Genomic DNA, 11,653 nt, shown 5'->3' with positions numbered 1-11,653 from the left:
TCCTCATCTAATACATCCTTTATGTTGCTTGCTTCTTCTAGATTAATTTTCCCAAAGGATCACAGAATTTAAAATAGAAAAAAAAAAACTTTATAAATCATGCATTTACAGGGGTTTCTATTCTAACCTGGAGTCTGGGAGCTGATTTTTAAAAATATTTTTATAACTGTTTTTCCTTTTTCTTTTCTTTCTTTACTTATTTCTTCTTTCCTTTCTGTCCCTGTGAGCAAGCTGATAGCTATATTTCTTTTTTTCCCCCCAGGGTGTAACCTTTTTATTTAAAGTTTCGAGTTTCAAATTCTATCCCTCTTTGGCTCCCTCCTTGCCCTCCTCTCTCCCTGAGATGGTAAGCAGTTATAGGTTATATATGTATAATTGTTGAAATATTTCCATATTAGTCATTTTGTATAAGAAGATTCAAATAAAAGAAAAAAATTAAAGAAAGTGAAAAATAGTATGCTTCAGTCTGTATTCAATAAATATCAGTTCTTTCTCTAGAGAAGGAGAGTAGGCAGTCCTTGGGGACTGTCTTAGATCATTATATTGCTGAGAATTACTAAGTCATTCACAATTCTTAATTGAACAATGTTATTTTAATATTGCTTTATTGAACAATATTATACACAATGTTCTCCTGGTTCTGTTCACTTCACTATCCATCAGTTCATGTAAGTCTCCAAGTTTTTCTGAAATCATCTTGGTTGTCATTTCTTACAGCACAATAAAATTTCATCAAAATCATATACAACAGTTTGTTAAGCCATTCTCCAATGATGGGCATCTTTTGAATTCCAATTCCAATTTCACCACAAAAAGAGCTGCTATCAATATTTTTTTTTTTCACAAATAGGTTGCTTTCCCTTTGTTTGAATGACTTTGGGATACAGAGCTATGATGTTATAGTTCAATATAACTGGTTTCCTTTGCGATTTTATATATTTTATTTTATGCATTTAAAACACGATTCCAAAAGGGTTCTAAAGTTTCTACCAGACTGCCAAAAAAAAAAAAAATCCATTAAGAATCCCTTACCTATTCTATCTCCTTCATTTTGCAGAGGAGGAAAGAGGCCTAGAAGAGTTATAACCACTTGTTGGAGATCAAAGAGGTATTACTGTCCAGGTATAGATTGGACTAGAATATTTCTGAAGTTCTTTCCAACTCTGAAATTCTGTGACAAAGATCTCTAATAGACTTCCAAGCCTTCTGAGAACAATGGTTTTCACTTTGCACATTCTCACAGAGAACTATCCAACCTTCCATCTCATGCTGGATTATCTTCAATTTCTGATTTGTAGAATAAATGTTAGCAGAATGGAAGAACCTTGCTGTTAAGGAAGGCGTCTGTGGCAGCCACAGGCTGACAGTTTAGTCAGGAAGTTAGAGGGACTGTTTGTTCTCACACAGTGAGGTTTCAAGCTTAAGCTTATTATGTCCTTCCTGGCAAATAGGGTGAGGACTCCATCTGGGATCCTTTATTCTTTCAACACATACTTTATGAATGCTCATTATGGGCATGGCATTGTGTCAGGCAAAGTGAAAGATACAAATAATAAAAATATGAAGAAAGATTTTGGAATCATTTGCCAAAGGGATGATAGTTGAAGTAATGGGAATCGCTAAGATTGCCAAGAGAGAAAGTGTAAAGAGAGAAGAAAAGAAGATGAAGGAGTTTTTTTAGAACGTCAGTAAAGCGGAGGAGGGGAAGAAAAGAAACTATCAAAGAACATAACAGAAAAAATAGATGGAGGACCAGGAAAATAATGTGTCCTAGAAATCAATAGAAGAGTAAGTTCCCAGAAGGACAGAGTGGGTCAATAAAGGCAAAAGAAACAAAGATCAACAATGCATAATAAACTTGGTTGGCAGCTCAAGGAAACCCACGGGTCTAGGATAAATTCCTTCTCCCACCAGAATAGGAGAGACTTGAGTGAACCTATTTATAGATAGAAGGAAACAATCCAATGGAATTTGGAGATATGAGAGAAAAACAGAGACAACTGATGGGGGGAAAAAAAAAAGCCAGAGAGGTTGAGATAGAAGATTTTTAAAGAAACACTCCATCTGAAAATATAATAATAGTTATGATAATATATTGAAGCTACTACAAGTTTATATTAAGAATAGCCAGCATGTATTTTAAGGTTTGCCAAGTGCTTTACAAATACAATCTCTCTTTAACCTCACAACACAGAGAAGTAGTTGCTATTAGTAAATGTTTTACAGATATGGAAACTGAGGCAGAGTTGTTAATGATTTGCCCAGGATCAGTTGTAGTTAGTGTCTGAGGGAAAACTTGGAACTCGAGTCTTCCAGATTCCAGGTCCATCGTGCTCTCTCCAATGGCACTAACGATCTTCCTCTTGTTCTCTGTTATCCCGTATATGAACGTACATATAGATAAAAGTATCTCTAAGCAGGAGGTAAAGTTGACTCCTAGAAAAAGTCCACCCCTCCCCCCCAAAAAGATGTTGAGGTTTAAAATCCAGCAGGTTTGGAAAACTTCCTGGGTGATGGATGCATGACGGCTTGTGAAGAGAAGGGGAGTGACTTGGGGGCTTTGCTAATGTCTGAGCGCCGCTCTCGCAATGTCACCAGCTTCTCCCCTCAAATCAGAACTGGGATTATTTGTGAGGAATGGCTTTTTGGGGTCAGGGAGGGGCGATTCAGGCCGTGCAAATATAAAAGACGTCAAAAAACTGATTTAAAAACAAGCTTCTGGGTTCCAACAGGTGGGCAAGGAATGGCAAGCGTGCTAATTGTGCCCTGGCTCAGTAAAGATGGGATAAATACAGATACAGAGGATTTAAAGGTTCTCCGTCACTTCGGGATCATTATTTCATAACATCCCCTTAAAGGTGGCACTCAAGATGTTATTCCCATTTGACAGATGGAGAAACTGACGCTCGGAGAAGCGAGAGAACTAGCCCGGGTCCACACAGGACCCGAAGCCACGCCCCTGCCCGCGCCCCCGCCCCTCCTCGCCCCGCCCCTAGAGATCGCGTTTACGGAAGGACGGAAACGCCCGAGGCCACACCCTCTGACGCAGAGCGCGGGGTGGCGGACGAGCCATACTCGGGAGAGGGGAGATCTTGTGCCTACGGCGCAGGCCTCGCGCTTAGGCCCCGCCCTCTCGGCTTGGGACTCCAAAAGAGTGGGGGCGGGGCGGAGAGGGAGGCCCTAAGTGGGGGCGGGGAGGGTAAATTGCTATGCCGGCTCCACCTTCCTTGAGCTCCCGGACACCTAGAGGCGTTCCCAGCCTTTGAGACGACTAAAGACTTGTTGCCTCCGGAAGACATTTCCTCTTGGGAAGGGAGGGACGTCTCCGTACGGCTCTGCATTTTATGCGGCTTTAGCCTTACACCATTTCCGGCTTGTGTTTGGGATGATGTGGCCGGACGCTGGGAGGAGGGGGAGGGAGGAAGGTGGGAGGAGGGAAAAAGGAGGGGGAGGGATTGCTCCGCCGCCCTCTGGCGGCGGCACCAGGGACTCCAAGCTCAAATTCTCACAAGTCACCATTTCAGAGCATCAGCGCCGTCACCCCCGAGTCCTTCCCCGCCCAGGACGTCTTTCGCAGCTGGGGCGACCCCGGACAAGCTGGAAGGAGGGGCAGTAGTTTGGAACCAGGGAGAACCTTGAACAAAATCTCTCCCAGGCACTATTGATTTTTTTGTTCTGGACCCTTTTGCTGAAAAGCATGTTTTTAAATGCAATAAATAAAAGCACATAGAAATACAAAAGAAATCAATTAAGTCGAAATATCGTTATCAACATAATTTAAAATGCAAGCTTATGGACTTGCAGATTAAGAATCCTTGGTCTGGTCCGTCTATAACTATTTTCATGAAAGAGAAAATGAGTTCTGAGAGAGGAAATACCTGGTGGTAACCCCACTGCTTTTCAGAGAAGCCTAACAACAGCATCCAAGTATGTTCCCCTCCAAGGATTTCAAGGCTCATTATGCATGTTACATCATTTGGTCAGAAGCCATAACCCATTAGATGGGGAAAACTTGCCTAATGCAACCTACTGTTCTTCCTTTTTTAAAGAGAACCAATGAAACCACAAGGGTGATATCTTGACTTGCCCGTGGATTTAATTTCTTATTTTTATCTTTTAAAATAGTTTTTTTTATTTTTTCAAATATATGCAATATGGTTTTTAACATTCACCTTTGTGAGACCTTGTATTCCAAATTTTTCTCCCTCTTGCCTCCACAAGACAGCAATCAAATATAGGTTAAATGTATTGCAATTCTTCTTTTATTTCTTTATTTTTTAAATTTTATTTAATAGCCTTTTATTTACAGGTTATATGCATGGGTAACTTTACAGCGTTAACAATTGCCAAACCTCTTGTTCCAATTTTTCACCTCTTACCCCCCCCACCCCCTCCCCTAGATGGCAGGATGACCAGTAGATGTTAAATACATTAAAATATAAATTAGATACACAATAAGTATACATGACCAAAACGTTATTTTGCTGTATAAAAAGAATCAGACTCTGAAATATTGTACAATTAGCTTATTACAATTCTTCTAAATATATTTCCAAATTCATTATAGCATTCATTTTTCACAAGATTTTGAGTTCCAAATTTTTCTTCTTCCCTCCTTCTCCTCTGCTGTTCCTAAAATGCTAAACAATTTGATATAGGTTGTATATGTGCAATCATGTAGGACCTATCTCTGTATTAGTCACAGTTTTGAAAGAAGAACTAGACCAATCATATCTCTTTCTCATTATATCCTTTACCTTTCTTTTTTGTGAACTATTGCTTACTGGCAACATATAAAAACCTCCTATTCAGCATACATCATTCCCAAAGCCTTTAGATGGCTTGAACCTTTATCCCCAGGGAGAGACACCAGAACACAAAAATATTTAATTTTACAAAGTAAAATGCCACTTTAAAGATTCTCCTTTGACAAAGCATCTCACAATCAATAAGCATTTGTTAAGTGCCTACTGTGTGCTGTCACTGTTATAATCTCTGGGAGATGCAAAGAAAAGCAAAAGAGTTCCTGCCCTCAAGGAGTTCACATTCTAATGGCAGAAAACTACATATCTAAAGTATCTGAAAAGGGATAGAGGTAAAGTCCAGAAAATCAGAGCAGGTTCAGAAAGGGAATGAAGACTGGCTTACTGAGTTTTTCTCCAAAGTGGAGGCTCTTGGGGACCTGTGAAGGTGAAATTGATGGTGTGTTAAAATATGCCCCTTGAGATGAGGCAGGAAAGCCAGGAAGGAAACAAATTTTAAGCCTATTAAAATAGTACAAAACTCCTTGAAAGATGTAGCAATTAGTGTCTTAAGGCCACCAAGAAAGCCAACATAATCTTCGGCAAATTGAGAAGAAAATCCTCCTGTGAGAGGAAAGTGACAATTTCAATGAGGACATGGAATGGTCATGATGTCACAATAGAAATTTGTAATAATGGAAGTAACCAGGATATTTAAACTGGAAAAAATAAAACTTAGAGGAGAAAATGATGACTGCCTTCAAGTATTTGAAGCAAGGCTTAAATGGAATAATTACACTTGTTCTCCTTGGACCCAGAGGAAAAAACTGGGGCACAAGGGATGATGGAATAGTGAAGGTATCTGCTTAATGCAAAGAACACTTCCTGATAATTAGAGCAATCCAAAAGTGGAAGATCCTGACTCTCTAGAGAATGAGTTTTTAAGCAGGTCTTTAAGCAGGCTGGGTGGTTACTTATTTGCTGGGTTGTTGATCATGTCTAGGTTGGAATAACTGAATTTCCTTCTGACTTTAAGATTATGATTTTCCTAACTTAGACTGCCTTATTCAGTGTGAGAGATATACTGTCCACTTAGTAAACATATATTTACCTGAATTTGTATTGGATTATTTCTTTAAAATGGAAAGGTGGTATGTGTCAGTCATGAGTCTGAAGAAGAAATGGGAATGTCATTGCTTGGGGCTTCTCTAATAAGATGGGGACCAGATGCTAGTCATACTTAAAATGTTGCTCCATTGTCTTTCTCCCCCCACTGCATGCCAATATGTTTATATAGATTAAATTTGATAAAAAGTGAGGATCAAAGACAGCCTAGAAGACAAAGGGGAGCATGTGCGGGGAAGGAGATCAGCCAGATCCACTTTATTTGCAGAACTTGTATTTTTTTCTTTTGATATCTTTAGCACCTGAAATAGTACCTAGCACATAGCTGTTTAATAAATGCTTGTTGAGTTAAATTAAATTTTTATTATTGCCTACATAGAACTATACTCTATTTGGCCTTGGGATACCACCTAAAGTTTCTGAACAAAGGAATGATAGTATTAAAACATTGCACTAGAAAGGCATGCAGTGTAGAGGGGAGAAAGGGAAAGACTAGAGACCATATAGTAAGCTATTATAATGGGACAAGTGATGAGGTATAGGAAAGGAAGGAATTGAATAAGAGAATGAAAGAGTGAAAAATGACTGATATTTTAAGTCTGAATTACTAGGGTGATATTGATACAAGTAGAAATAGGGAAGTTAGGCAGTAAGACAGGTTGCCTAAAGGAAGGGAATGATGAATTCTGTTTTGGATATTGTCCATTGCCCTGGGAAACTAAGGCAACTTCTTTCTTCTCTGTTTATTTGTTTACTCCACTCAGAATGTTTGTGACATCTCAGCTGAGAAATTAATTCAACTAAAATATATGAAGTTACTAAGAGAGAGGTTTAAAATGAGATGAAAAGAGAGCTAAGGGCAGAGCCTTGGAGGAATTCCACATTTAGAGAATAGAAAAAACAAAGGAATCTTTACAAGGAGGTTTTGGAGAGAGAAGAAACACGAGTGTAGAATCATAGAAAACAAGAAAAAAGAGCATTGCAAAGGACAGGTGACATAGGTCTTGCTCTGAAGGAGCTTATAATCTAATAGGAAAGGAAAATACATACAAATAATTATGAAGCAAGAGAGGGATAGGTGCAAAGCAGAGGTCCAGACCAAATACACTGGAAAGTTTGAATAGAAAGATGACATTTTCACCCAGGGAGGAGGAGGTGATGATTGTAAAGATTGATGGAGGAAATAGTACTAGAGCTGGGACTCATTTGATAGACTATAGAAAACCACAAAAGATTTTTGGTATAGGAGTCAAATGCTCAAATGAATGTATTGGGAAGATTATTTGGGCAGAGATGTGAAGAAGGACAAATTGGAGATATGCATGGATAATTTTCAAAACTCACCCTTGCAAACCTTGTGTTCCAAATTTTTTCCCTTCCTTCCACCTCCTCCCCTAGATGGCAAGTAATCCAATATATGTTAAACATATGCAATTCTTCTACACATATTTCCACAATTATCATGCAGCACAGGAAAATCAGGTCGAAAAGGAAAAAATGAGAAAGAAAACAAAATGCAAACAAACAACAAAAAGAGTGAAAATACTATGTTGTGGTCCCTACTCAATTCCCACAGACCTCTCTCTGGGTGCAAATGGCTCTCATCATCACAAAACCACTGGAACTGGCCTGAATCATCTCATTGTTGAAAAGAGCCATGTCCATCACAGAACTGACATGGTATAATCTTGCTTAACATTATAATATTAAAGAAAACAATCACAAAAGCCTTCAAAACTGATTAATAGAATGATATTCTTGACTAGGCCTGGTTCAAGCCATTCTGTAGCTTAATCTTGGGATGGGAATGTCCTGGGATACTAAGAAGCTCTATAGCAAAAATAGAATGAAAAGGACACACTCCACAAAGAAACAGTAATGGTTCAGCTAGAGAAAGTTTCCTTTGCCTTCACATGGCATGATGTCTTATGATGATAGGAGAGGAAGTATTAGGATCTTGATATGTGGTGACATCTCGGCTGAGCAATTAATTGGAAATAAAAAATTCTGGGGAAAGATTTAAAATGTCAAATGTTCAGGAGAGGGCAAGGAAGATGCTAACTGAATTAATGAAAAATGAAGAGCTTTTTAAAAATGCTTACTACATGCCCAGAACTGTGCTTAGGTTCTGCTAGGGTTACAAATGTAAAAAGGATATTTGTTTTGGCAATTAAGAAGTAATTAGTGATTTTGGAGAGTAATTTTAGCAGAAGGCTAGGAACCAAAAAAAGACAGACAAATTGGAGAGGATTTTGAAGAAAAGAGAGGGAAAAAGAGGACTTCCAGGTTTGGCAGAGTCTTGGAGAAGGTAATCTTTTCTGAAAGTCACTGTTGTTTCAGACACTCTCTTCCTGACACAAAGGCCCTGGGAAACTATGGCAACTTCTTTCTTCTCTGCTGATTTGTTTACTCCATTCAGAATGTTTGTGGTATAATCTCAAATGTAGCCACTAAAATGCATATCAACACAAAGGTTTATGGGGCTCAAAATACAAGAAAGTCATTTTTACAAGTGAAGGCTACAAAAAGGATCCAATCTCAGAGAAAGGTGGAAGACCCTCCAGTGGGTCACCTTCCCCAAAGACCTGTCTAGTCTCTGGCTTTTAAAACTGCCCTGGATGGGGCTCCATCAAGGGGTATGTGTATGTGTAAGTGTTCTTCCATGAATCCACTCCTCTACCCTTCTTTGTCTTCATGTTTTTTCCTCTGGCAGCTTTCTTTCAGCTACTATTCCACTGATGCTGGCTTCTGGGCTTCTGCCATTCTTTGGCAGATGGTATTCTAGGGGACCAGCTGTGCAGCCCATGTGGATAGATCATCCTGGAGCCTTAAACTTCTCAAACATGTGTACATGTCACAAATATATTACAGGGTCAAAGAACCTCTTTTTTTTTTTTTAACTTTGATTTGTTATTTTCAAGGATGAAGGATGGGAGGAACAGAATTGGCTGCTTTCTGGTGCAGGCACTGGCTCAGGGAGAAAGAAATATGCTATATTTAGGACAGGAAAGATCTGAGCGTATTTAAAGGCAGAAGGAAAAGAATGAAAATCTGAGGACTAGATGGGGCAGGGAAAGAATTAAATATGTATGGGAGAGGACAAAATTGATACAGAAAAGTCATAGAAGAGAATGGGATTAATTCAATGACAGTCTTGAGAGTTTTGGTTTTAGTCTTGCTAAGGGATAAGGATCTTCTTATTTTCTGAGAATGAACCCATGGAGAAGATGTATGGGAATATAGAGAGTTTCAGAAGGAATGAGAGGGCTCCAATGAGATGATTTCTACTTTCTTAGTAAAATAGGATATGAAACCATTATCTAAGAGTGAAAGAGATTAAATTAATTTCTCTTCCCTCCTTTTTCCTCTTTCTCATGTCTCTCCTTTAAGAACTCAATGCTGAAAAACACTGGCTCTGGAGTTGAGGACCTAGGTTCAAATATTATCTGTGTAATCCTTGGCAAGTCATTTAGCCTTTGTGAACTTCATTGTGAAATGAAAGAGCTGACCTCTGAGGTTCTATCTAGATTTAGGATCCTATAACAATTTGTCCATTGCCTTCCTATCTTTTAAGGTCAAGTTCATGAAGTCTCTAATCTTCCCTGATCCCCCAGGATCTATCTCCTCTATCTCCTCTGAGTGTTCACCCTCTATCTCCTATCACAATTTTCATACATGTGAATTACCTTATTTACCAGACTAGAAACACCATTTATCCTCCCATAATAATGCAGTAGAGACATAGTAGAGACTCACCATCGTTTAATGAAAGAATCATAACACTTTAGTTTGAATCCCCAATCTGTCACTTGTGTGGGACAGTGACCCTTACCCAATGAAAAAACTAAGACTCTCAAGATTAAAAAAAAAAAAGTAAAAAGGAATTTTTTGGGGGGGATCTTTGAGAGAAAGGGCAACTCTTAACAGACAAGATTTCAGTAGAAAGAGTGCAAAGTACAAACTGCAAAACAGAAGATTTTTAGACCAGAAACACCCCCCCCTTCCCTGAAATGTATGTATTTGTTGGCTGGCTGAATGAATGTCTCTTGTCACCTTTGTCACTACCTTGCTCAGAATTCTTCATCCAATACAAGATGGCAAACTGGTTTGTCTAGATAGAAGTTTGTCTGAAAAGGATTCTAGATTGTTAGTGGACTTCAGACTCAAAATGAATCACCAAATGAGAGGCAGCTGGAAAAACTGTGATCGTAGCCTGCATTACCTTAAGGTAGTGCTCAGGATGAGACTATCATTCTGGGGTGCTTTGCCCTAGTAAGATTCCATCTTTAGTCATGAGTTCAAATTTTCTTATCACATCTTAGGAAGAAGGTGATGATAAGCTGCAGTTATCAAGAAGAGAATGAAAGGTCTCAGGTTGATTCCATGTGAACATCAGCAGAAGGAACTGGGGATGTTTAGCCTGGAGAAGAAGACTTGGGATGGGGGTGGGTGTATAAAAGCTTTCTTTAAGTATTTGTGGAAGAGGGATTAGATTTGTTCTTTTTTTGTGTAGAAGGTAGAATGAGGGGAAATGGGTGAAAGTTTCAGAAAGATGCATTTCTGCCACCATACAAAAACTCCCCAGAAGTGGAGCACTTTAAAATTGTAGTGACTCTTGTAGCCAGTGGACTCCCATCTCTGGAGAAGGGCAGATGAAGACTGAATGTCCACTGGCTGGAATTGTAGAGGGATTCTCCCTCAGATACCAGGTTGACCTACATGGCTTCTCAGGACCATATATCCAAATAAACAAGCATTAATTAAGCAACTTCAGGCATTCTACTAAATGTTGGGGCTACAAAGAAATACAAAACAACAATCCAACAATTCTTGCCTTCAAAGAGTTCAAAGACTAATGGAGACAACAAAGAAATTATGTCCAAATAAGATAGATATACTGGAGATCAATTGGAGAGAAGGTGTTATCATTAAATTGATTCTGAAAAGTCTTCTTGCAGAAGTTGAGGTTTTACTTGGGATCCCAAAGAAGTCAGGGAAGCCACTAGGCTTGACATGAGGCAGAATTTCAGGCATGGTGGACATCTAGTAAAAATGCGTGTGGTCGGGAGATGCAGTTAAAGCATACCACGTAAGGTCCTCCAAGTCTGAGATTCAGGGATTCTTTAAGACTAGCGGAGACTAATCTCCAGGGATGAGCATCCTCATCTCTGACCACCGGGCAACTCAGGTTTCTCTAACCAAACGTTACTTGGATTTTGTTTTTAGGAAAAAGTCCTAGCCCGAGGAGGTTTCCAAGCTTAATTAGCCTCTCTACATCAAAGAGTATCCCCAGCAGCTAATTGTAGCTTCACCCTTAGACTGGTTGGGAGACTCCCTAAATTTATCTAACTCCTACTTGGAACCGCTTAAGCCTCCCGGGGGTGGGGCCACTTAAGCGCAGTACGATCTGGCAGATTTCCCTCGGATTCCCGACTCCTAGCTAGGATTTTGCAGACGGTTAACATTTCCCAGAGGGATTCATGATGTTCCTTCTCTGGTTTATTTGGTTCTTCATTGCCCCAACTCCCAGATCATGGTAGCTGTAAAAATTATTTGAGAGAGATCTCTGAATATGGAATACTGCCTAAATAGTCCTATGTGTTGGTCTTATATTGTATTTTTTTAATTCAATAAATATTTATTGGCCACTGAGCATGAATACCGAAGATAGTAAGTAGGAAGAATCAGATAGGAATTACTTTGTATCAAGCACAAAATGCATGGGATGCCTAGGCTTCGGTCCTACGCAGAGGAAGGCTGAGGCTGTTCGGATGCGCTGCACCGGC

The sequence above is a fragment of the Sarcophilus harrisii genome, chromosome 1 (genome assembly GCF_902635505.1).
Source record: "Sarcophilus harrisii chromosome 1, mSarHar1.11, whole genome shotgun sequence".
NCBI classification, from domain to species: Eukaryota; Metazoa; Chordata; class Mammalia; order Dasyuromorphia; family Dasyuridae; genus Sarcophilus; species Sarcophilus harrisii.
The sequence above is the reverse complement of the archived record's forward strand: the minus strand, read 5'-3'. Positions refer to the sequence as shown.